The sequence below is a fragment of the Lissotriton vulgaris genome, chromosome 6 (genome assembly GCF_964263255.1).
Source record: "Lissotriton vulgaris chromosome 6, aLisVul1.2, whole genome shotgun sequence".
In the NCBI taxonomy this organism is placed as follows: Eukaryota; Metazoa; Chordata; class Amphibia; order Caudata; family Salamandridae; genus Lissotriton; species Lissotriton vulgaris.
The window spans coordinates 344,452,745-344,479,160 of NC_141694.1; the positions used below are offsets into that span (position 1 = coordinate 344,452,745).

Sequence of the window (26,416 nt, forward strand, 5' to 3'; positions counted from 1 at the left end):
AAAAAAGCATAAACCATCCAATGTTTATTAAAGCTGGTGAAAACGAACTTGGAGCAAGAAACTAAACTGCATGAACCTTATAATTCTAACCTCCCCTGTGTCTACATTGAATCAAGCTACATTGGCCTAAACAAATTTACCATATAAGCCTGTGTATTTCTTTCCTTGCAAATCCAACTCAAATACATGAGACATACTTCACAATAGGAACTCAATATGAACAGACTTTTGTTTGAATATTAATTTATCTTAAACAAATGAAATGACAAGAGACTTTGGTAAAACGGTAACAAGCTGGTTTAATTAAATGCAGCAGCTGGGAGAGTCTCAGCAGAATGCGTCTGAGGAAAGCCTCTCAATGTACAAAGTTTCAGCTGACAATATATATGTCTCGTGAAGTACAAAAAAACAATTCTGCATTCTTGGAGAAGTTTTTTAGTCATAAATAACAATTTCGGTCATCTGATAAGGAACACATATTGCTCTCAACCTTGGGGAGAGCTAGTGTAGGCCAGTGTATGTGTCCAGATGTCAAGTGTGGGTAGTGCGTGATCACCTTGTGCAGTGGGCATGTCATGTCCTGATTGGCTGAGTGTTTCTATCTACATGTGGCATCTAACTTTGTGGTATTTTTGAAAAATGCGTGCCTCTAGCCAAACGTGTTTTATGGGGGCGAGTTTCCTTGGACCTGTTTGTGGTGCCCCTGTCTATCTGTGGGAAAGATCAGGGGGTTCCCTGGGTGTGCGTTTGTCTTTGGGCTAAGCGGGACACCCACCTGTGACCTATCACTTAATAACCACGTGTTGTGGTCCCAGGGCCTGTCTGACCACGTATCTCTAACTCAGGGTTAATGGGGAGGTCACCTTTGGTAAATCCAACAGCAATAATACGAGTTCATGAGAACTCCTACAAATAATGTGGCAGCCATTGATATAATTTTTACTGACATCCTCAATATTGTCCATATAGTTGTCATAGCGTACATTGATATTGTCTTTACTGATATTGACATTGTTATACATGTCTCAATCATGACGTACATTAACATTGTTTCTTCTTGGAATCGACATTGTTATACAAGCATGGATTATGATTACATTGACATCGCATTTATGAGTATCAACACTGTTGCTTGTGCATAGTTAATGCTATTCATTGACATTGAATTTATGAATATTGGCATTGTTATATGGGCATAGATTATGACATAAGATGACATTGCTTGTATTGGTAGTGCCGTTGTCGGGCCTTAATAAGATGTTTCTTACCAAAGCCAAGGTCAAACAACTAATAAATGATACTACCGCTAAGCCTATTAATTCTCACTGAGATACAAGTCAAAATTCTAAAGGATCTAATTACAAGCAAAATCAACTTCTAAACCAAATTTCTAATTACATAGCAAGTATATTATGAGTTACTTCACTGCCCTCCTTTTCATGGTAGTGAGCACACAAAGAAAACGGTGGCAGTGAGGAATCCAAGGGTGCCTCAGTGAACAGGGGTGCATAAAATGGGGTCACATCGTATGCACCCTATTTGTATGCCTCCCCATGTTCCTGCATGGAACAAAATGTACAACATGGTACATTTTGGTCTGTGCAGAAATGTCCATTGGCATTCTCTTTGCAGTGGCAAAAAACACTGCTTGCCAGACAAGGAGAAAACTCCTAATCTGGCGGGCGGACGGCTTTGGTGGTGTGGCAGCGGGCGCTTGCGTGGCGGCCAGCTGCCACTCCCCCAGTCATAATCAGGCCCTTAATCTTCAGCTTTAATACCACCACATCTATGTATCAAATTATACTAAAGAAAGTTTGCACTATTAAGATTAGCCAAGGTGCACAATCTGAAAGATTTTAACTTGTAGTTCAAAAAGAGAATTCAGTTGATGAACAGAGGACTTCATTTATAGAACCTAATAAATATGCAGAAATGAAAGTGACTCAAAAGGAACGTGTTATGGAAGAGTACCAGAACAAAACCCATCGATTTTCAGACTGAACTCTAACACACATTTGCAAAGATTTGAAAACTATATCACACAGACTTAATCCCCATCCTGAAAGGATCAGGGAGAACAAAAGCTAATATAATACCATGGGTTATGACCCTAACCAAAAACCACATTCACTACAGGAGTCTTGATCATGCTACTCTTTCTCAACAGATTTTATCAATTGCCAGAGCATATTTATTTTTTCCAAGACTTCAATATTAAGTAAAAGATGTTGTCTATGTTTAGAGAACACCAGTGAATCTGCACTCAAGAACGCTACACCTTTATGGTATTCCCTGATTTACTTTAGGAAACAGGTAAACATCACCAAGCATACACATTCTGATTCTGGAGTTCATGACCTCTCCAACCCTGAAAGTAAATTGACAAGGCTATTTCCAAATATTTGAAAATCCTTCACAAGTCTCTCATTTCCTATGGGAATGTTGCTAAAACTATGAGACCTTAACAATCAGCGCCTATCTCCTCTTCTGCCCCCATTTCTTCGCTTTTCTGCTTTTTCTCTTCTCTCTACTAAGATTAAAATTCTAAAACACTGTAAATGGGATGGCAAGTGAGAAACCCGGGAGAGAGGGCTGAGAAATAGGCCTGGGTGGTGTACTCCGCTCTGTTCGTGGAGTTTGCGGAGTTTTCTGCACTCCACTCTCCGCTTTCCATGAAGCTCGCAGAGTGCAGAAAATTCTGCTTCGCGGAGTGTAGTAGAATTTTTTTCCCCGTTCGGGCTCCCGAGCGGTAAGTTTGCGTGCACGCGCTGCATCTCAGTAGAATTTCTTCCCAAGTGGCAGGAAGACCAGCATGAACAGCAGGTCGCACTTCGACACTTGTGTATCTTCGCAGAGTTTTTTTGTAACTTCGCAGAGTTCCACATAGAAAAACTCTGGGAACTACGCCAAGGCTTACTGGGAAGGTGGAGATGGTGGAAGCTGGGGAAAAGACATTGAGGAAAACGCAAGTAATTTGGCAAACAATCTCCTATTTTTTTGCCTATGTTTGAGCTATTTAGCTGGAATATTAATGGCTTAGGTAAAAGAAACAAAAGAGATTCATACTCTCTGATGTTTGGTGCATCAGACCGGACCAGAAATAGTATTTCCACAAGAGACGCATTGCACATCAACTGAAATTTTCTACAGGCTGGAATAGTTATGTGCCTCCCAGAATTTATGATCTCAAAAGTTCCTCACCTTTCACAAATATCAGAGGCGTTGCTATTTTGATTCTGAGCAGTAACTACTGGCTTAAGTACTTTGAAAACAGACACAGAATGGAGGATGGCACTAGCTCAAATTCTACCATATAGGAAGATTTCATTTTAATCACTTGACTCTCTTTGCCCGGAACTAAAGTAGCTCAACGTTCTCTAATACTGCAGTAGAGATCTATCACTGCTCAAGTTCTATTATTGTCAAAAATTACTTTAAATATAACTTAGACATGGAACTAGACCTGCTGACACATGGTGAATGAAACATAAAAGACAGCATTTTCGAAATGATAAACGTCTCAATGTTCTTGGCATATGAAGATATTTAAATCAGAGTAAGTAGGCATGTACATTTTTCTCTCACCCTCATAAACAATGTTCTCAGATGTATTTCTATTTACAAATCAAGCGCTTCTCGGGCCACTCTGCAGCCATGGTATGGCATCCATCATCAGGATAGAAAGATAGAAGATTCTGTCTGTCTAATTTAGAGATAACCACAACAACAGTTAATTATTAGTTCGATATACTTTAAAATGACTATTACCTGCCACCCAAGCCATTCTTGAAGCGTTGGGGTCCTGAAATAGTCTGAACTGTCACACTTACAGGATTGTGAGGGTTAGTAGCAGTGCTGTTACTATTATTGGCAGTGCTGGCAGGGGCAATGGGTGGAGCACGTAGCAGTGGACTCCTAACGAGAGCCCTGGCACTTATTTTTTCACAAATTAAGCACTGAATAAAGAAGTGTTTTCCAAACTACCTTTTAAATAGACCATTTTTTATTTAAAACTGACACTAACAAATGTTTCAAATCCACTTTAATTATGCATCAATTTGCATCATTCGAGGTTGTTCAAAATCATATATACACAGCCTTTCTTAATTCAGACCGGAAAAGCATGACAGATGGAGGAAAATACATTTCGAGTAATCTCAACCACTTAATTATGATGCACTAACAACAATTACCCAATAAATCCTCTTCTACATATTTTACATTACTGAACCTGCTAGTGGAGGGGTCGTGACAGCTAGGCTGTAAACTGATAGACACTCGCACTTTCCAACAATTGCCGATCAGCTGACAGAAGAGCTGAATGCAGAGTTTAACGAAGCGTGTTTCTGAAAGATGGCGATTGCACAATAACAACACGCGAATTGAAGGTGTTCATGCGGTCTCTTGGATAGAATCCAGCAGAAACCGAACTCGAGGATCAGTGACGTTGAAACTGATGTAAATTTCACAATTTACTTCACAGGATTTCTTTCAACGAAAGACAGGAAAATGAAAGATGCAGACAGTAAAAGGGAAATATTCGAAGCATTCTGCGTATTCAACAAGAGTGAAAAAGGCTACATTAGTGCTGCAGAGTTCCAACATGCGATGACAAGTCTCGGGGAGAAGTTAACTAATGAAGACGCTGATAAAATACTTAGGAAACATATTGATGAGGATGAGCAAGTACTTTTTGATGACAGTGAAGTGAAGATGTACAGAAGGTATTAACTTTCTTGCACAGCTTGTTTATTTTCCTTTGTTTTAACTTAGCTGTAAAATGTTGCTCTATTGCTCTATTGCCAAGAAAATGCATGTCTAGATAGAATTCATATTACATTTTATCCCATCTTATTCACCCCAAGATGAACTTTAAGAAGGTTTGAGCGACTACTGATGCATGTAGCGTTTCCTGTATAACATCAAAGTCCTCCTGCACATTTAAAACAAGACTTAACTTCGCAGACAAACTGAGTCATATCTGAAGTTGGGTATATGCTACCATCTACGTCAGCAGTTCTTAACTTTTTTACTTTTGTGGCCCCACACTTATTCAATACATGAATTCGGGTAACCATTGAGTCATTATTGGAAGCTGGGGACCCCAGGCCTAAGCAATGTCTCGAACTTGAACTTCAAACAACACATGGGAACACAAAAACAAGCAAACACCAAATAGATGCTTACATATTGAAATCTTTTGTTTAATTCAAAACCAAATATAAAAAAGGTTTTCATATTTTCAATTTTGCTTCTTCATTCGTATATCCTTCATTCATCTTAATAAATTAATTTTAATATTATTTAATATTAACACAGATGCGGACCCCTGTAATAAGTCAATCAGATCCCCAGGGGTTACCAGACCAGAGGTTAAGAACCACTGATCTGGTTATACCTGATGTTGGATTTCCTTTTAGAAGTATCTGCATTGTTGAAATGTACAGCCACATGCATCATTGTAGGAATTTGTGTTGGTGCGATGGATCAGGTATTTCGGTTTTGTGCGGTCTATTGGAAGTCAGTGTCCATCACCAAGGGTAGCCTCTACTTGGCTTTCATAGACTTGAAAACAGCGTTCGATGTCATTCCACGTGCCAAACTCTGGGGGTCCTATTGGACATGGGTTTTCCTAGCTACTTGCTGCAATTCATCATCAAGCTCCACGAGGATAATTATGCAAGGATTCGGTGGGGGAGCCAGGGTCAATTGACAGGGAGGGTACCAGTCAATAGAGGGGTGCGGCAGGGTTGCGTGATGGCTCCGACACTGTTCTCCCTCTTTATAAATGGGGTGGTGGACCATTTGAGGGAGGACCCTGCGGATGCACCTGTCCTTGCCGGGGAGAAAACCCCCACACTCCTCTTTGCGGATGATACCCTCCTGATGTCCAAGACCCTTAAGGGTCTCCAAAAACTGCTTGACCGCTTCAGCGTTTTTTGTAAAGACCACGAAAACCAAGCTGATGGTATTATCTGCTAAAAGAAATTCTAGGAAAGTTTATCTCTCCTTGAATGGGTCATCTTTAGAGGTGGTGGATGAATTCGACTATCTAGGGGTCAGGCTATGTAAAAACATGAGATGGGACTCCCATATATCAAAAATGGTCCTAAACCTTAACAGGGTCTCTGGTGCCATATTGAAGAATCAGCGCCTCTCTATTAGTAGACCAATAGCACCTGCCCTGGCAGTTTATGAGGGAAAAGCTCTAGCCTCAGCAGTTTATGGCTCTGAACTGTGGGGTGCCGAGAATACTAAGGCATTGGTAACTGCAGAGAAAAGGTTTATGAGAGACATAGTTTCACTTCCTCCCTCAACCCCTTTGAAACCTTTATTCCTTGACATATGTAAAAGATCAATTTAAGAATTAGTTCGACTCCGCCCTTTGCTATTCTGGGTGCGCCTCAGAAGGACCCTTGAATTAGCAAAATATGCTCTAGTGTTGGACGAGTTAATTATCTTGAATGTATCCAACAAAATAAAGTGGCTCAATAATTTAAAGAAGCTGGTAGAGTCTGTAGGTTTGGCTGAGTTCTGGGCCTCACAGTCCCCCCCCCCCCTGCTAAACAAATTGTTAAAAATGATATTGGGATTGGGTAGAGGCCAAGGACCTCAATACTACAAGTTGGGTACCTTTGACGAATAACTTTCTTGAACATAAACCCTCCAGAAAGCTTGAACCATTCCTGGACTGTATCCAGACCCCTAGAGGTAGAACTTTGTTTCTGAAATTAAGATACAGTACCCTCCCCCTCAAAAAATTTACGGAAGGGTGGAAGGGTAGGAGGGTGCATGACATAAATTGTCCAGGTTGTCCATGTATGGAAGAATCCCTTGACCACTTCTTGTTTGCATGTAAAGCATATAAGCAGGTTAAAGCAATATGGTTAAAACCTGTGTGCAGGGAGTTGGGAGTTAGGGATCATAGATCAGCTCTGCGTATTATTTTAACTAACACTACCTCTATGTATATTGTGTGCGGGGTCGCCAAGTACCTTGCCAGTGCTTGGTCTATCTGGACAAGGTTGTTATATAATGTTTGATCAGATCTACACCAATAATGTATTCCGTCTATTTTTAACCTGTTTTTAGTGATGTCTTTTAATGGAATTGTAGTAATACTTGGTAAATTGTCGTATGTATTTTATGTCTGTACTTTTATGATATATTTATCGAATAAAGTATTATCAAAAGTTTAATTCAAAGCCAAATATAAAAAAGGTTTTCATATTTTCAACTTTGCTTCTTCATTCGTATATCCTTCATTCATCTTAATAAATTAATTTTAAAATTATTTAATTTTGTAACACAGATGCGGACCCCTGTAATAAGTCTATCAGATCCCCAGGGGTCACCAGACCAGAGGTTAAGAACCACTGATCTGGTTATACCTGATGTTGGATTTCCTTTTAGAAGTATCTGCATTGTTGAAATGTACAGCCACATGCATCATTGTAGGAATTTGCGATTCCTGAATTACGAAAATTAAGGAATCACAATTTAGGAATCACAAATTCCTATGCATTATGAAATCGCAAAAGTTTTTGCGAATTCTTAATTTTCCTTTTTTGCGATTCCTTAATTGCGAATCGCAAATAAGGAATCGCTTTACATTGATTCCTATGGGACTAGAGGCCCATAGGAATCAATGGGAAGGCATTCTCATTTTGCGAATTTGCATTTAGCGAATTCGCATTTAAGGAATCGCAGAATGAGAATGCAATTTCAGGGATGCAGGGGGGGTCCAAAGGACCCCCCCTGCACCCCTGGAATGTAACATAAGTACATTTTGCTCACACACATGTCCCAAGGGCATGTGTGTGCGTAACATGTAAGTTTCAAAAATGCATTTTTTTGCATTTTTGAAACTTTTCGCAAATTACCATGAAGGTTTACTTCATGGTAATTTTCCCCTTCCTAATTGCGAATTCACAAATTAAATTAAATCATGCACAGCATTTAAGAAATTGCAAAGTTTGCAATTTCTTAAATGCTATCGCAATTTGAGAAATCGCAAAAAATTGCGATTTCTTAAATTGCGATAAATGAAAAAAAAATGATGCATCCCAAAAAAGGTTTTTGGATTCGCAAACGGCCGATTTTTGCAATTTGCACCGTTTGCGAATGCAAAAACGCTTGATGCATGTGGGCCGTAGTGTTTAACTCTACCTGAACATTGGAAAGTCAACAATATGGAATTAGAAAAACGGGAATCATTCAGCCGCAAGAACATTTTTCTCATCTATTCCTATTTTGTATTACTGTCTATACCAGAAACCTAAATTCTAATGTACTATGCTTTTGAAACATTTGTTAAGCACTTTTTTATTATGTCACAATTTGCCTCAAACCCACAGTTGTACATTTGTTTTCCTATATAACATTGTATACATATTTTTTTGTGCTCATCTTATGGGCAGTCAATGAGAGAAGGGTGCTTAATATCCTACTACAGACAGCCTACTCACTATGCAAATCTCTTCATGGATAGCACTCTATCTCCAGACAACCAAGTACCCATAGGTGGTCAAGCCCCTAATACGCAGAGTCTTTTCTCTGTGCACAACTCTTCATTGAAAGCCCACTTCCTCCAGGCACTCAAGCCCCCTTAGTTGTCCAAGCCCATACTGTGCACCAGTTTGCCCTGAGAGGAACTCTTCACGTAGAGCCAAATCCCTTCAGACGCCCAAGCCCCCTCAGGTAGTTAAGACCCTTTTATGCACAGCGTTTGCCCTGTGCATAATTCTTAACAGAGATCCCACTCTGTCCAGACACCCAAGCTCCTTTAGGTGGTCAAGGCCCGAATATGCAAAGCCCTTGCCCTCTGCACCTCTCTTCAAGGGGAGACGACTCCCTCCAGACACCTGAGCCTTCCAAGGTGGTCAAGCCCCTACAATACCCAGCCTTCACCTTGTGTTATAAAAGAAGCGATACCTTTACTTTTTATATATAGACTGCTATTACAGACTAATATGGTATAATATCTTAAACAGACTGATATGACAAACTACATTACATCTTTTGTATTTATTTCTAAACCAGTAAAGCAGTTCCAGAAATAACCTTTTTTGGCATCAACTTACAAAAAATATGGGCATTGGAACTTGGAGATTAAACAAAAGGAACTACTCATTCTGTTGGTGCTGATGTTCTCCCACCAACTTATCTCATGTAGATCAACTGAGCTTTCTGGCAATGACCACCTTTGTACAGCTGCTACAGTAAATTACCATGTGCTGGTATGCAGGATTTAAGTCCCTTTGTCACTTCAACACTGAAGAAGGGAACTTGTCCCCAACCCCAAATGATGGTCCACCGTTTGATGTTGATGCCTCTTCCTCCCCCTCCTGTTTGCATCTGCACACAGCATATGAGAAGTGCCTCGGACTCATCACCCTTAAGTGCTTTCAGAACTGACTCCTTTGGTGTTCCTGAAGTCTCCTATTTTTCCTTCATCTCTTCAGGTCTGTCATGACCAGATGCCATAATCTTTTTAAGAAGAAATCTCCCAAACAATGGAAATGTTCTAAAAAAGCAGGACCCAGCACAGGACGTGGCGACACCAAAATGCCACTCGCATTAGAGGTTTAAAGGGTGGGAACCTCCCGAAGGAAGGCAGTAATTTAAAACAATCTGATGTCCTTAATGGCTGTCTCAGGTCCTGTGGTACTAAATTCTAGTACACCCAAAAACAAGTAAATTCCACACAAAACACAAAGCATCATCATTAATTCAGCCATTAAGAACATTTCAAGGCTCAGACTTAAATAAAGATAACTCTTTCATACTAAACGCAGCTTTTTTAAAAGTTCTTTCGGGTCTTGCTGTACTCCTGCAGGTCCCAGAACAGGAAATGAAATCCGCACGCTACTCGTGTGGGCCCTCCCAATAAATCTATGAGTGCCTCAGGAGTACTGCAGGGCCTGTAGACAATCATTAAATAGATAAATAAATAAAAATGAATAGCAGCCATTACATTGAAAAATTAGAAGACACAACTGAAGATTAAATACCAAATTGGATATAACATTCACAATATAACTAACTATGATAATCAAAACTGACATTTTATACAAACTCAAAAAATGACTAAAAATGTTTTTATAATTATGCTATAGTTAGGCATGGTAATAAGACCATGCTTTTCATTAAAGCGATACAAAAGGGGATGATGGATGAAGCATTTGAGCAAATCAAACAATCACCCCTAGTCAACTGATCTGGGTTTAATCCATCATCATTCTTTAGCTCGCTCCGCCACCCCAGTTCAGACATGGCCATAAGCAAATCAGTCTGACCCTGCGCCTCATGGGAACAGTCCAGCCTGAACTGCCAAGCCATTTCTTCCCTGGACCAGAAACAAGCATCCTGGGACCGGTTTCGCGTTCATAACCCTCATCAGCCAGGCTATCTTGAATCCAGTGGCAACTTAAAGCAACACAAACATTCACTTAAAAAACAAAGGTTAAAGTGATGTTATAGCTAGTTATGAAAAATAAAACTAGAAATCCACTGAAAAACACAACAGTTAAAGAGACTTTACAGTTAGGTTGCAATGTCAGGTGGAGAGGTGTGGCTCACTGGTTAGAGGCGGCAGACCCGAGTGCAGAGAACGGCCCGGGACCAGGGTTCGATTCCCGACGCGGCAGGGTCTTGGACCAGGATCAGCGGACTGATAATTCTCGCATCGGTGCCTACTCCGACCAGGGAGCACACTCGGCAACTCTGGGCATTAGCTTGCCTCATCTCCACAACGGCCCCACACAAACGCCGGGGATGCCTGGTTTCACCTTGGAGACCCCCAGGAGGGACTATCTCACAGGGAAAGCCAGGACGGGTTCCCCAGCGGTCTATAGCGCTACGAGGCCTCCGGGTAGCAGTGCGCTTTACAAGACACAACAATAATGAAATGTTGAAACCTTATAAAATGCTGAAATCTGCCAGTTATGGTTCAGTGAGCTAACTAAATTTTACTCCCTCGCCATGCACTGCTTATGACATCACAACCTCACATATTATATGACTGGTTGCATGTTCAATGATAACATCACTGGTGACATCTCAAATGACATAAGTGATAAAATCACTGATAGCCTCATACAATTTACGGATGCTAACATTACTCTACAAACCAGTGCAGCATTTTAACTATGAAAGTAGATACTGAATGGTAAAGAATCATATAAACCATAATTTTCCCTTTAAACACAAAGTCCTCCTAAGTGAACCAAGCTCCTCTTATGTACAGCTTTTGACCTGTAGAGAACACAGTGAATACCCAATCTCTGGTGGGCATTCAACCAGACTTGGGTGGTGAAAGGGCCTGGCCTATTACTTCTAGACCTGTTCTAGAGTCACAAACCAATGTTTTTTTTCACAGCAAGAAAGTGTAAAGGGGAGGAAATCTTTAATCCACAGTCAATTCATCAACACTTCCGCTTACTGCATGATAATCCACGGACAACTAGATAAGGTTTGTTAATTTGTCATAAAGTAAAAAATAACTGGACCTAAAGACACCTCAACACATGGGTATAAACATATAAAGGAATTAGCATGAAGTCAAATCTGCGCATCCAATTTATTCGGTGCAGCCTGAACAGAACTATTAATTCAAGTAGAATACAGAGAATCAAAAAACTTGAGTCCAATTTTTCCTGCAGCAAGTGTTGCTGAGTAAAAGCATCGATCTATCTCGGCTCTAGATCTGACAACCCTTCATAAGCATTTTCAGTGGGAAGGGAAAAGGGTATCAGCGCATGAAGTCTTCCACAGAAGTCTCTCCACCATCCATTGGTCATGTAGCATAAAGCCACTATTGCAAAGAAAGAGCTCGTTCTAGGATGCTCTCCCTCTGAAGGCAAGAAAGAAGTGGGCACTTTTCCTAGTTCCAAAAATCAGTTATCCACAGGTAGCATTCCCATTATGCACTTCACATCAAGCCATCCGCTCTGGGTGCCGTTCAGGATGTTCTTTTCCTCTGTGTTGTCCACGAGCCATTATTGCAAAAATGTTCCTTGGTTGCCATGTCATCTCCTGTATGAAACTGTCTCTGTTTTTATCACCTCCAACCCATGTAATTGTAACTTCTTCTCTCCTTGCCTAGCTTCTAAAACAAAGGCATAACTTTTCCTAAAGAATGCTTTTCCACCTGCAATGAAATGTGAGAAAGAACAGGTTCTACAATGCACATGAAACTCAACTAACGCGTGAGTTTTCAGGGACTTGTATTTCAGGCCTATGACTTCGACTTACATAAGAACTTGTCACTTTAAACATTACAATTCGCATAATCATTAAAGCATTTAATCTAATACATTTAACTACTAATAGAAAATACCATTTGTCAAACATGTTAACATTTCTGCTGGTTACATTTCCTTAATATATCATTTCTCCATGACACTTGTCCATAAACTAAAGCATGTCACATAATTGTGTTAATACGGTTCACAATTGTAACACCTCATGTTGACATAAATTTGCCTGATTATATGTGGCTGCATTCTACACGTGATTATAATGCACCCCTACAAGTAAAATGAGATTTCCGCTCCATCAGTTCCCCTCTCTGATGATGTTGAGTCATCTTAAAACCTTTCAGAGTAGACCAATCGAAACAGATGACATAGGCAGTATTCTCTGTCTGAACCCCTCCATGTTCTTCAAATTATCATAGTGACGGTCATGCAGTCTTTCAATCCTTCTCTCTTTTTTTTTCATAAGGAGTTCTTCAACTGCTTTGCTTTGTGCCACTTGTATGCCCTTATCATCCCTTCCAAAACAATGATGCAGATTACAGCAATCAATATTGGCTTCAAGAGGCTTCCAAATACACCACTGCTGCCCCTCTGCGTCCAGCAGTGCAATTAGACGGTAGTTTTCTGGTAGGGTTTTGTACCCTGCTTTAAAAATTGGTGAGATGACTGAGCCCTTCCATGATGCGGGCAAACACCCAGACTCTCTAACAGAGCTGAATATTAGAGCTAGGGTTTCTGACCAGTATTCTGGGTCTTGTTTGAAAAGAGCTGGTGGAATCCAGTTTGCCCCGGGTGCTCCTTCTTTCCTCACTTTGCGTATTTGTTCTCTGATCATGATGGCGTCAGTTTCGGTAATCTCAGCCTCATTGGTCATCACAGTTTGTAGTTGGAGTGCTGATTGGTCATCCTTGCTACAGTCCTGGTGCATGTTGATTAAAGTGATGTTCTAAAAAGGATGTCCAATTGTTTTCTATTATGTATGTTGTTAACCCACCATGTGCCGGTTGTAAGAGTTTGTTTATCGTTGCCCAGAAACGTGCACTGTTATTTCCTTTTGGTTTGGCCCAGAGTTTTTTTTCTTGTGTTTTTCTTACGGCTTATTTAAGTTTCCTAAGTTCGGCCTTGCTCTTTCGAAGCTGCCGAGGAAGATCCGTCTCCCCAGGGCGTAACCTCAAAAGCCTCAGTGATTTATTTATGACTTTTTTTTAGTCTTTTCAGAGTTGACCTTTGTGCACTTATAGCCTTCCCTGCAATTGTTGGATCGTTAGGCTGGAAGTGTCGGGCTATGGACGACTAAGAATTTGAAAACATAGACGTAAATGTTTCCCACATGTAAGTGGGGTTTTCCATGAGATGGCTAGGCTCGTTTAGCTGTTTTGCTGCCAGGAGCACCTCCCCGGAGTTGGCTACGTATGATTTAATTCTTTTTAGGCTTATTGTGTGGCATGCATGCTTTCCAACTGGGTTAGGGAATGATTTGTCTGGTAGTGCATAAATTGAGATTTCCTGCGGCCGATGGTCACTGTCCCCTTTGTCCCCTAGACAGTAGCCTTTTATGTATTGGAAGAACGGGAGAGACACTAAGGTGTAGTCAATTTTAGAGGTTACATGGCCCTAGAGGAATGAGGCAGCCGGTGAGGAATCATTGACAAATCTGCCATTTAGCGCCCTTAATCCAAAGTTCTCCAGATCTTCTAGCAGCTCGGTAGTGCACTTGGATGTTCTTCCGTGATCTCTGTGTGATTGGATTGGAATGTTCCAATGCAAAGACTGTGCTTGGGTATCTTCTTTTGAAGTGGTACCTAATATGTGCTGATTGAAGTCTCCTGACAGAATGAAATTTGGAGTGGTATGCATACTCATCAACTGATAAAGATGTTCAATCAATTTGTTTGAGTCCTGTTTTTTCTGTTTCCGCTTTATGTATGTGTTTATTATCAATACCTCCTCCTTTTTTCTGGTGAGGTTTAGTTGAAGTTTTGTGCTGTTTACAGCTGGGAATACAGGTGATAGTTCCACTGTGCTATGAATGTGTGTTATTTTGATGTAAGTGGCCAGGCCGCCTGATAGACGGTCATAGTTGCTATTCCTTAGAGCGGAGTGTGAAAATAGATGTAACCCCCTATTTGCAGAGGCACCTCTTGCCATGTTTCTTGCAGTAGAATGATATCAAAGGTTTTTAAATAGTCGAAAAATTCAGCATCAGTGGCCTTATTGTTTTGCCCGTTGATATTCCATGAGCATATCCTCAGGGGTAATACACCTTGATTTCCACAATGCCCCATTTTCAGTTTTAAAAACAGCAAGAAGCTGTTCTCTGAAAGAAATACAGCTCCCAGGGGCCCTAGCTGAAATATTTCCAATCTAGGCACATCAATATGCTTGTGGAACATGAACGGCCTAGGACAAAAAATTCAATCAGCAGCTACTAGTGGCTTCCTAAAGGAGCACAACATCATTCTACTACAGGAAACCTGGACAGTTGACAATATACCCATAGAAGGCTACCTCGAATTTGCATCGTTTGCAACAAGACAGTCTAAGTTCGGCAGGCCAAGCTGCGGCCTAGTTATTTAAGTGTCAACCAAACTATCTCAGCATATTAGGCAGTCGAAGTTTAAGGAAGATTGGCTCAGTGGAATACTAATGGGAAGCAGACAGACCGAAAGCCAGCTACTACTTCTCAACGTTTACATATCCCCGCGGACCTCAGAGAAAAAGACCAAACTGGATATCCTCACCAATAAAGTATGTAATTTGCTTAGCGAGTACGGCAGCATACCAACTATAATCACAGGCGATTTCAACACACCCACTGACAACAGACCATCTAAATTGGGGAGTACGCAGTTACCCAGCTCAGCAGCATTGGTTATACCATCCTGAATGGTTGTTTCCCCATGGATAAACCCCCAGCCTGGACATGATCTGATGGCCGTACCTTCTCTTTCTTGGATTTTTCTCGATGGAGCATAGAAGTTCTACAACTGATTGAGACATACTACATTGCACCACAAGGCGGTAGTGACCATCGGCTTCAAATAATAATAATGCTTACGAAAACCCAGCGTCACCAGGAGTTAGCCTACACCCACGGAGGCACCTACACAGAGAATTTAAAACAATGGAAATGGTCAGTCAACATGGCCCCATCTCTGATGGAAAAAAGCAGAGCACTGTTAAATCAACAACTAGACATTGATTCCACAGCTATTAGTAGCTGGGCAAATTTTACCGACCAATTGTTACATGCAGTGCCCGCAAAGAAGAAAACTAGTATTTCAATCACACATTTCACCAGCAACAAAAAAACTAAAGTTTTATAGAAATCGAGCCCTTCAGCAATCAAGGAAGAGACCAGACAACAAAACAACATTTCTCAAATATAAGCAAGCTCAAGCAGCCTTCAAGTTCGCCATACGCAGGGACAAATGAGAAGCCTCTGAGCAATTGTGGTTGAAGCTCTTCCATAATTGTAGGAAATCAAATTTAAAGCAATTCTGGTCCCTGGTGAACAGGAGCCAGTGAGGCGGAAATGGCCACGGCAATGCAAACATCAGTGCCGACGAATGGATCTACTTCTTATCCTCTCACTTTAATATCATCCATTACAAAGACAACTGTCCTACTTCGCCAAGCAGAAATATTGCAATGATATTTTCACCGGAGGCCGTAAATGAAACATGGCCGCGGCCAAGCCCTTTACCCATTAGCACACCTGAAAAGCCCATTCACATAAGTAGGAACAACACCACTTCACTCACTGAAAAGCTAATAGTGACACCTGAAGGAATGAAGCACAGGATCCTTCTCTCTATAAAGAAAGCCAAGGCTGATGGCGTGCCAGGTCCAGAGGGTCTCCCCCAGGCAATGTTCAAAACGGAAGCCGAATTCTGGTCAGAGCATTTGACCCCCCTGATTTTGGAATGTTGATCAAACTACGAAGTTCCAGACTCCTGGAGAGGTGCAATCATCCATCCCATTTACAAGAGTGGGAAGAGAAACAACCCCAGTAACTATCGAATGATAGCCCTCCTTGACGTGGAGTCCAAATACTACACCAGTATTCTATTGGAAGATCTCCTGACCTGGGCCAATGAAACAAAGCGCCTACCATTCAATCAAACAGGTTTCGTGGCCAAATCCGGGAACAACAACCAACTTATGGACATTATCTGTCCTAAGAGAGAAAGCTACTGTCCAACAAACTCAACTGTACTGTTGCTTTGTGAACTTCAAAGCAGCCTTCGGCCACGTGCCCCGGGACCTATTCTGGCAAAAACTAAAAGGCTGGGGAGTTCCTCAATCCTTGCTACTAGCAATAGTTCAACTCCACTCCAAAACATGGATATGAATCCAGCTGGGTGAAGGCTCCCACATTTCCAGGAAGATTGAGACTTGCAGTGGAGTAAAACAAGGTTGCGTGCTGGCTCCACTCCTCTTTAACCTGTTCATATCGGACCTTTCACCAATCCTTGATGCCGTCAATTGTCACCCCTTCATTTAGATAGAGTACGAATCAGCAACCAATCATTCAATCAATCATTTGTAAAGCGCACTACATACCTTCGAGGGTCTCAAGGCGCTGGGGGGCTGCTACTGATCGAATAGCCAGGTCTTCAGTATCCTCCTGAAGGTCAGCAGGTCTTGGGTCTGTCATAGGCTCAGTGGGAGGGTGTTCCATGTCTTGGCGGCGAGCTGGGAGGAGGATCTCCCACCGGTGGTTCTTCGGATGCGCGTGACGGTGGCGAGTGAGAGGTCGCTGGAGCGTAGCTGGCAGTTGGGGATGAAGAAGGAGAGCCGTCTGTTGAGGTAGGTGGAGCCAGTCTTGTGTAGTGCCTTGTGTGTGTGGGTGAGGAGCTTGAAGGTATTTGGATGCGTTATAGTCATTTGATGAGCTTGGTCGGGGCTCCGCTTAGAGTGCATTTCTGTAGTCGAGTCTGCTGCTGACAAGGGCCTGGGTGACTGTCTTTCTTGTATCTGTCGGGATCCATCTGTAGATCTTGCAGAGCATGCAGAGGGTTTTGCAGCAGGAGGAGGGGACAGCGTTGACTTGCTTGGTCATTGAGAACGTTGAGTCGAGGATGATTCCAAGGTTGTGTGCGTGGTCGGTGGGTGTCGGGGCTGCCCCAGTGCCATCGGCCACCAGGAGTCATCCCAGGCTGAAGGGTTGGAGCTGAGGAGGAGGACCTCCTTCTTGTCCGAGTTCAGCATCAGATTGCTGGTCTTCATCCATTTGCCATGACCTTTATTCCTTCGTGGAGGTTGGCTTTGGCTGTGATGGCGTCCTTGGTGAGGGAGAGGATCAGCTGAGTGTCGTCGGCATAGGAGATTATGTTGAGGTTGTGCTGTTGGGCTACGTGTGCAAGCGGGGCCATGTAAATGTTGAACAGTGTGGGGCTGAGGGAGGATCCCTGAGGTACGCCGCAGATGATCTCGGAGGCTTTGGAATAGAATAGGGGAATGTGGATGCTCTGGGTTCTGCCGGAGAGGAAGGAGGTGGTCCAATCCATAGCCTTGTTTCAGATCCCTGCAGCGTGGAGGCATGCACGTAGTGTGCGGTGGCAGACGGTGTCGAAGGCGGTAGGGAGGTCTAGGAGGATGAGTGCTGCGGTCTCGCTGTTGACCAGCAGGGTCCTGATGTCATCGGTGGCGGCGATGAGGGCAGTCTCGGTGCTGTGGTTGCTGTGGGACCCTGACTGGGAAGGGTCCAGGATTCTGTTTTCTTTGAGGTAGCGGGTTAGCTGTCTGTTGACAGTTTTCTCAATGACCTTGGCCGGGAAGGGGAGCAGAGAGATGGGCCGGAAGTTCTTGAGGTCTCTTGGGTCTGCCTTAAGTTTTTTGAGTAGGGCGTTGATCTCTGCATGCTTCCAGATCTCTGGGAAGGTCGCAGTCTCAAGGGAGAGATTGATGACATTGCGCAGGTGTGGTGCGATGGAGCTGCTTGCTCTGTTGAAGACGTGGTGTGGGAATGGGTCCGAAGGAGAGCCGGAGTGGATTAAGTGCATGGTCTTGATGGTGTTATCGATGCTCGCGCTGGCCCAGGCTAGCAGTGGGTCATGGTCGATGGTGTACGGAGTGTCTGTTGTGTTGCTGTCTGTTGGGGCTGTCCGGGTGTTGAAGCTGTCCTGGATGTCTGCTATCTTGCTTTGGAAGAAGGTGGCGAGTAGGGTGTTGATCTCTGCGTGTTTCCGGATTTCTGGGAAGGTCGCAGTCTCAAGGGAGAGATTGATGACATTGCGCAGGTGCGGTGCGATGGAGCTGCTTGCTCTGTTGAAGACGTGGTGTGGGAATGGGTCCAAAGGAGAGCCGGAGTGGATTGAGTGCATGGTCTTGATGGTGTTATCGATGCTCACGCAGGCCCAGGCTAGCAGTGGGTCATGGTCGATGGTGTACGGAGGGTCTGTTGTGTTGCTGTCTGTTGGGGCTGTCTGGGTGTTGAAGCTGTCCTGGATGTCTGCTATCTTGCTTTGGAAGAAGGTGGCGAGGGAGTCGCACAGGGCTTGCGACGGCGGGATGTCGTTGGTGTTGTAGCTGGGGTTGGGGAGTTCCTTCACGATGTTGAAGAGCTCCTTGCTATTGTGTGCATTGTTGTCAAGGCGGTCTTTGAAGGAGGTCTTCCTGGCCGCCCTGATGAGGTGGTGCTGGTTGCGGATTGCATCTTTGCGTGCTGCGTGGCTGTCCGGACTTTGTTCACTGTGCCATTTCTTCTCTAGTTTCCGGCAGGCTTGTTTGGAGGCTAGGAGTTCTGGGGTGAACCATCTGGCCCTCTTGCTGGTGTCTCTGTGGGTGGGTTTCTTCAGCGGGGCGAGGGTGTTGGCGCAGTCCTCTATCCAACGTCTGAGGCTGTGAGTAGCGTCGTCAGTGTTGGAAGGGTCAGTTGGTGGGCTGAGAACGAGTTTTGCGTGTAGTTGGTATTCAGTGATTTTGCTCCAGCAGCGGCGGGGGATCTGTTGGGTGCGTTGGTGTGTGGTGGGTTTCTGGAAGGTGAAGTGGATGCAGCAATGGTCGGTCCAGAGGAGTTCGGTGGTGTGGCTTGATGGAGACGTACGGGCCTGAGGAGGAGACTGGGTCGAGCGTGTGGCCGGCAGAGTGGGTGGGCGTTGTGACTAGTTGCTTAAGTCCAAGGTTGGCGAGGTTATCAATCAGGGTTGTGGAGTTGTTGTCATTGTTGTTCTCAAGGTGAAAGTTTCGGTCTCCGAGGATGATGTAGTTGGTGTAGGTCATGCAGACGATTTGGTGCTGCTCAGCCACACGAACGTGGGCTTACAGAGGCTACTTGATGAACTGCTCCCCTACACTGAAAATAACCTCTTAGAACTAAACCTATCAAAAACAAAAACAATCCCCTTTGGGAAACCCAAGAAGTCACGTGGAGGGTTGCACTTCAACAATGTAAAAATGTACTCAACTCACTATAAGTATCTGGGAATATTTTTACACTCCAGAAGCTCATTTTCTAGGCAAAAAGAAGCACTGACAGCCAAAGCTCTGGCTTTAGAGGCTGCAGCAACAAAACTGTCAAAAAAACTATTAGGTCCCAGCTTTATCCCACTGTTAAAAGTGATGAAGGCAAAAACATCTAATTCCCTGACGTTACGCCAGGAGATCATGAAGGGAACCACAAACATTCTTCTAAATATACTGACAACTAAAATCTTTAAACGTGCATTCCATCTTCCGAATTTAGCATCACTGGCACAAGTCCGCCTGGAATTTGGCTTACTTGACCACCATGTCGTAGAGGCTGGGGCGTTTATACAATTTTGCAACAGACTGCTTCAAGCCCAGGAAGACTCACCGGATGCCAGACTCTGGCAAGAAATCCAGAAAAGTTATGCCAGGCACAAATATCGGCTCCACCTGGAGCACAGCCTACAATTACTTGGTATTAAGGATCTTTGGGGAACAAACCCCCCTCCAGTCTGCATTAAAGCTAGATATCAATAAGAGTGCCAGGTTGTGGTCTTTTCACTCAGACAGGGCAACACTGTCAAAAAGGAAACACGCCTGGGCAGTAATCACTAACTTTAACCCAGGAGTAGAATCCCTTCATTTATCAAGCACTACAGCACTTTACCTGAAATGAAAGTTCCTGGCGCTGAGGTTGGGTAAATGGCCTTTCTTGAAAAATCTTCCAGAATGGCCCTGGAAAGACAGCCACACCCAATGCAGGCTGTGTTGTTACCACACAGAGGGGTTGTAACACATAGTCTGCTTATGCCCAACAATGCTCACCTCTAGATGCTCATTATTGCGAGAAGAATCGATAAGACTTGGAATTCGATCTTGCCACCAAGTCATAATAGCAGACTTCAACCTGGATAACACAAAGCTGAATATCGGGATAACAAAATTTGTAACTAAAGAATTAAGCCAGTTGGAAGTTATCAGGTTGCCAACCCTGTCCCATTAGAGCCGAGGGAAACTCCCTCATTGGACACACCAACGCCTTGTCGGCTACTAACAAATTGTTGATTCAAACCTGGCCCACGAGACTTATAACAGTAGTTAAGAAGCCAAATAGAGTTTTAACCAAAATGTTATCCCAACAATTTTAAAAAATGTATCCAATTTATGAACACGATACGTGCTTTTATATTGTAAGGTTTTTAATTTACCAACAATAAAGTTTTTAGCACTGAAAAAAATGCCTTGTTGTGTGTCTCTGTCACTGTGGGTGACCAAATATATTGATAGTTCTGGTGATCCGAAAGGGAGCAGGAGCAACTGCGATGTTACCTGCTGTGCTCATTTGTATGTTTGATGTCTGTTCTTTTTCTGGTGACCTCCCTCGTGCCCCCCTAAGTACGGGCACTATTTTGTTGCATTTGCGGATTGTTCCTTCTCTTTCTATATCAAGTAAAGGGAATGGGTATCCTGTGTAATAGAACACAGTGGTTTGTATCCCCAGGCTTTAAAGATTTCCTGTTCTTCCAAGATTATGTATGCAATTCGGTCACTAATACAGGTGGCTTTGGTGGATTCTGTTCCGCTTGCTTTGTCCAGATTTCCAAATTCTACTGAAAGAAGGCCGGTAGAACGTATGCCTTTTAGTGTAGGTATTGTGCACAGGAGGTGGAGAATATTCCCTCTGTTCAAGATGTCGAAGGGCACTTTCGATTTGTATTCTGGAGTAAAAATTGTTATTGCTGAATTCCTGGTTTGGTTGACTGGAGGGTTTTTTCCTAAGATTGGCCCGAGTGATATTTCGTGGTGATGATAGTGAGTTGCTGACTCGGTCTGATCGAGGTTTCAGGAAATAGGGACTCTTGGGACTAAGGGCCGTTTGATCCGTCTAGGCCATAGTCCATGTTTAGGTGTCGTATTAGAGTGAGCCCCATGTGCCCAAATGTAGTGATCCTTGCCTCAAAGGGGTGGGGGGGGCTGGTGCTTCATCATAGGCACTACTTGTGCTGTCATTTTTGGTTTGCTTTCCCTGGTGCCTTAGTTGGGAACAGAGTGATCCTGTTAGCTGGTGGCTCAATTTTCAGGGTTGGTGTGTAGGAGTTGGCACCCAGTAGAGGTGAGACATGTAAAGTTGAAGTTGAAGCCAACTCCTGGTTTGGGCCTACGGTAGTAAGGGGCTCCCTCGACTCAGTTGTGACATTAGACTGCTGGTAGTGGTGCTGTCGTCCTGTTTGGACTTAACTTTCATTGTTCTGTTGCCTTGGATGTCGGTTTGGCCGCTGGGTAGTATCCAGGCTGCCCCCGAAAGTGGTATTTCTGCTTGTGTTACATCCTTGTTTTCTGTAGTGTCGGTGTCCTTTGGCTGGTTAGATCCTCCCTCAGCTTCAGGGACGTATGTGATGGAAGATTGAACTTGTGCCTGCTGCTGTGATATTTTTTGTTATAAACAGAGGGTAGAGCTTTGTGAGGCTCAGAGATGGTATTTTATTCCCTCCTTTCCTCCTAAGTTGGCAGTGACGCTTTGAGTTCTGCTTTGGTGTTTGCTCCTTCGGTGGCAGAGAGGTCCTAGTGGGCAGGCTCCTCTCGTGACGGATCGGAGGGTTGTTGCCAGAGTTTTTTTGGGCAGTAGGGTCCCTGCTTGGTGCCTCTTTGGCTTCTGCTTTATTTGAGTTTGCCCTTAGTTTGTCTTGATGTGGGCCCATTGGCAGGCCTTCTATAAGGGTGGAAACAATTGATGAGAGTGACGATAGTTTGTCAATTATAGGACCAGAGCTGCAGTTCAGTTTTACTTCCTGCTGGGCTCTACTGATTAAAACGTTTAGTTGGCCTAGTTTGTCATCTATGCCTCCCATGAAGAGGGCCAGAGTATCTAAAAGTGTCAGCCGCAGATCCTGGCTGGTAGCGTAAAACGTCAACCGTTCGTTGCATTGTATTTAAATAGGCGTCCCATGTTTTCGTTGCCATGTTCTATTTGGTGAGCCTGAGGTCAAAGGAAGAGTTGGAGGACTTTTTCGTGAAATTGGATTGTTAATCGCTGTTTATTGGTCGTTGCCTTTGTTTGTATTGATGCAGGCTGTAGGTGAAAGCTGTTTTCTAGGAGTGTTCAGTGCATAGGACACTATTTGGTCTGCACACTCCTGCGATCCAAGGTAGGAGATGGGGTGCTGCCCACTTTCCCTAGAGACCGGAGAGTCCGGAGAAGTTTCAGAAGACTCTTTGGGGTATCTTGGTCACCCCCTGTTTCCGCTCCTGGTGAAGATTGGGCCGGTTTGGTGGCTTCTCGATGTTGTGACGCCATGAGTGGGGGTTTGTGGAGTACTTTAGGAGGCAAGACTTTGAAGGGGTATTCATGTGAAAAATTCAAATTGTGACCAATCAAGTCCACCTGCTCTAAGTTTGTGACCTTGCCATTCGTTGTTTTAGGCTCTTGTAGATTTTGTGCCTTCTTCTGCTTTTTAAAGTCAATTGAGATTGTTGTTATGGCATTGCAAATGGGGTGGGGGTAGGCAAGAATTGATGAATAACATATTCTTCAGTACGGGTTTCCACCTCCTCCACCCCCGCTTGAGAAATAGGTGGGCTGTTTGTTTTATGTTCCCAGATTTTTTCTGATGTTAGTGGAGAGACCACCGGTTTGGCCGCTAGGATTTCCACTGTAGTTTGTTCCGTGACTGGTGAGGTTGATGGCAGTGAAGGGATGAGAGGGAGGAGCGATCTTGAAGACCCAGAATTTTGCCACTGAAAGAGAATATAGACGACGCTTGGTCCTTTAGAAATTGGAATTTTGATTACATTTTTGGTTGATGCAGGTGAGGTTGATGGCTTCCAGGGTTTTGTGCTGGATTGCTGGGGACATCCACTTCCTCGCCTACTTCCGTGGCCATCACTCGGTTTTAAGTTTCTATTTTGTTTGGCTTTATGCACAGTAACAGTGGGCTGCCCTCCTTTTCCTGCCTGACCTCATGGTTGTGGTGGTATTTACCCTCTGGGAGATGCCCTGCTTTCTCACGCTTCCCGGTTAAGTTGTATTTGCTAAAAGCCCTCCTAGGGCAGATCAGGATGGGTCTGTTGGGTCTGTCTGCTGCCGGTGGGGGTACCAGTGGAGGGGCGGAGGCATGGAGGCATGGAGGGATGGTTGATCAATGCAATGAAATTAGTTCCAACCTGATCTAATTTTTTGGATTGTCTGCTTTTTTGGGGGGGGGCGGTGTTTGTCCTGTCACCGGTGGTCCCAGTAGCCCTAATTGCTACTGCCGGGGCTATTGCAAGGACAATGCAAGGATGCAGTGATGACGGTGTGGGCAGCTGACCCGACTCCGCAAAGTCCTGCCGGCTGACACTGTGGTGCAGATTGTGCTGCTAGTACTTGTTTTCGTGCTGCAGGTCTGGGGATCAGGGCTGTTCAATCCTCAATTCTGTGATGTTTCACAGAGGGCACAGGGTGGTGTGGGGCAGAGAGCACTAGCACAGGAGCAGGGGCAGAACACCGCTAGTCTCCAACCAACCCCCCAGCTCCATTCACCACTCAACACCACTTGGCTCCCTGCTGCTCCTTGCGACTTACAGCAGTTCCCCACAACGCAGGGGCAGGGCACACTGGACCTCGCTGGAGCACACTGGAGCAAGTGCCAACCAGGAGTAATGTGGAGTAGAGAGACCGTGTGCATGCACGTGGAGCGGAAGCAGGACGTGTGTAAGCAGGAGTGGGCAAGAGTAGAGCACACTGGAGCTCCGCAGGCTACACAGGCTGCACCACACAGGTGCAGCCCCCCCACGGCTCTACTCTCTCCACACACTGCACTCGCCGCTCTACTTGGCTCCCCGCAGCTCCGTGCAGTTCCTGTAGGTCCCTGCAGTGGTTTAAGACTCAGGATTCTGGGCTCGCAGCTCGCGGGTCGCAGTTCTCTTTCGTTCGCAGCCCGTGGTTCCAAGGTCCCGCAGTCCGCTTTCCGATTGCTGCTGCTACTTCCTTCGCGCGCACCACAAGACCTCCACAAGATCTGGACTGGCATCCTCTCTCTGCCACAAAGTGTCTTCTTCCAATAAATTATGTACAGTTCAAAGTTTAGCTCACATCCCTAATCATATCAAAGCCAATCTCTTCAATAACACATTGTAGCACATCAGCTCTCAGTGCTGCAATGTCTTGAGGAAACTCTGGTACTCCAAAGCTCGGAAATTTGATGTCTTCCAGACTCAGAGTCCATAAACAACTTAGCCTTGGTGGGAACGGAACAGTCAACAAGAGAAGTGCATTTGCTTTAATTCCAGGAATTCTCAGCAAGATCTCGACAATCAGTATTGAAATCTTGGACCTCGCTCTCCCTGGCATTTGTAACCAGATAAGTCCACACAGGGGACTCAAGATCTCCTGGATCTTCTCGCACTCTCTGTGTTTTGCTTTGTTTCACTTAGATCAGATTCTGATGACTCACTTATTGGTGCAAGTTTTCTTTCAGAAGCAAGTCTCAGATTCCTTCTTCTCTCTCTGACGGGCGAGGTCTGGCATGCAGAATCTTTCTTCCATAACTGCACACGACCACTTGTCACAACAGTTCCTTCCACTGAGTCAGACTCTCTGTCACTGAAAACATTACCGTCTCCCTCAGAGTCTATACCAGGATCTAGTATAGCTTGACCCACCTCAGATTGGCTTGTTGTGTGTCCAGCCTCCTCAGGTACCTCTACAGCTTGGCTTGCCCTCTCCTCTTCGTTCACTGCTGGAGGTTCTTCTGGGAGAGAAGCTGTTTCATCATAAGGACCTAAGACTCATCAGTGTGAGAGGCATGGACCCAATTTAGCACTCTGCCACACTTGACAGCAGTTGTCATCACAGTATCAGTTGGAATGGACTAGACAACGAGAACCTATACAGTTTTTCCTCACATGCATTTTAATGAGAACCCAGTCTCCTGGGTCCAGGTCTGTGCAGAGGTTCTTTGAGGTCTGTGCAGTCGCTGCTTCATCCTGATTAGACACAGAAAGAACCACGTCAGCCAATCCCATACAGTAGTCAATGACCAAACCACCTGTGATGTTCACTAATGCAGTAGCAGGCATGGCAGGCAGACACATTGCTTTTCCCATAAGTATCTCATATGGTGACAACCCTGTCCTCCTGTCAGGAATGATGCACAGACTCATTAGCACTAGAGGCAAAGCATCAGACCATTTCAAAAATTTCAAAGCACACACTTTAGCCAACTGCGACTTTAAGTGCTGTGTAAGGTAACGTGGGCTGCTGCTGACCTAACTGCCCTTCGTTTTTAAAGTCTTGTTTTAGTTTCTTTCTGTTGTGCCTACTGTTTTGCAGATTGTTGCTTTTAAGTCTCCCCACTCACATGCATACCAGGTTTTTGAACCGGACTGGAACCTCTACCGTGGGGATCGGCTTGTTTCACCGACCCGCCTGTAGTAGGGCTCCAGTTCGAGGTTCGCCTGGCAGCTCTGCCCCCAGCCTGCATATAACCATCGATGTATAGACCGCGCAGCGGGGGCGCCGAAGGCACGCCAAAGGCACGCCAAAGGCAAGCCTGTCTGCGCCCGTCATCGCCCAGACTGCACCCTGTGCCATACCCCCTGGTCCGATCCCTAGAATAGGCTACACCAAAGAGGGTCTCTGAAATATGAATAGAGGGACATGTAATAACCTAGTCACTGATAGCCATACGGGGCCTATGAGCGGTAGTGTCAGCAATGGACAAGCCTGGCAGGGACAAAACACCACTCCTTGGACCTGCAGGGAC

The 26,416-nt window shown here is 44.3% G+C and overlaps 1 pseudogene; it reads left to right on the top strand.

The window, feature by feature from the left end:
* The first annotated feature begins 896 nt into the window (after window positions 1-896).
* Window positions 897-4,731, top strand: LOC147707325 (calmodulin-alpha pseudogene; annotated as a pseudogene).
* Window positions 4,732-26,416: the final 21,685 nt, after the last annotated feature.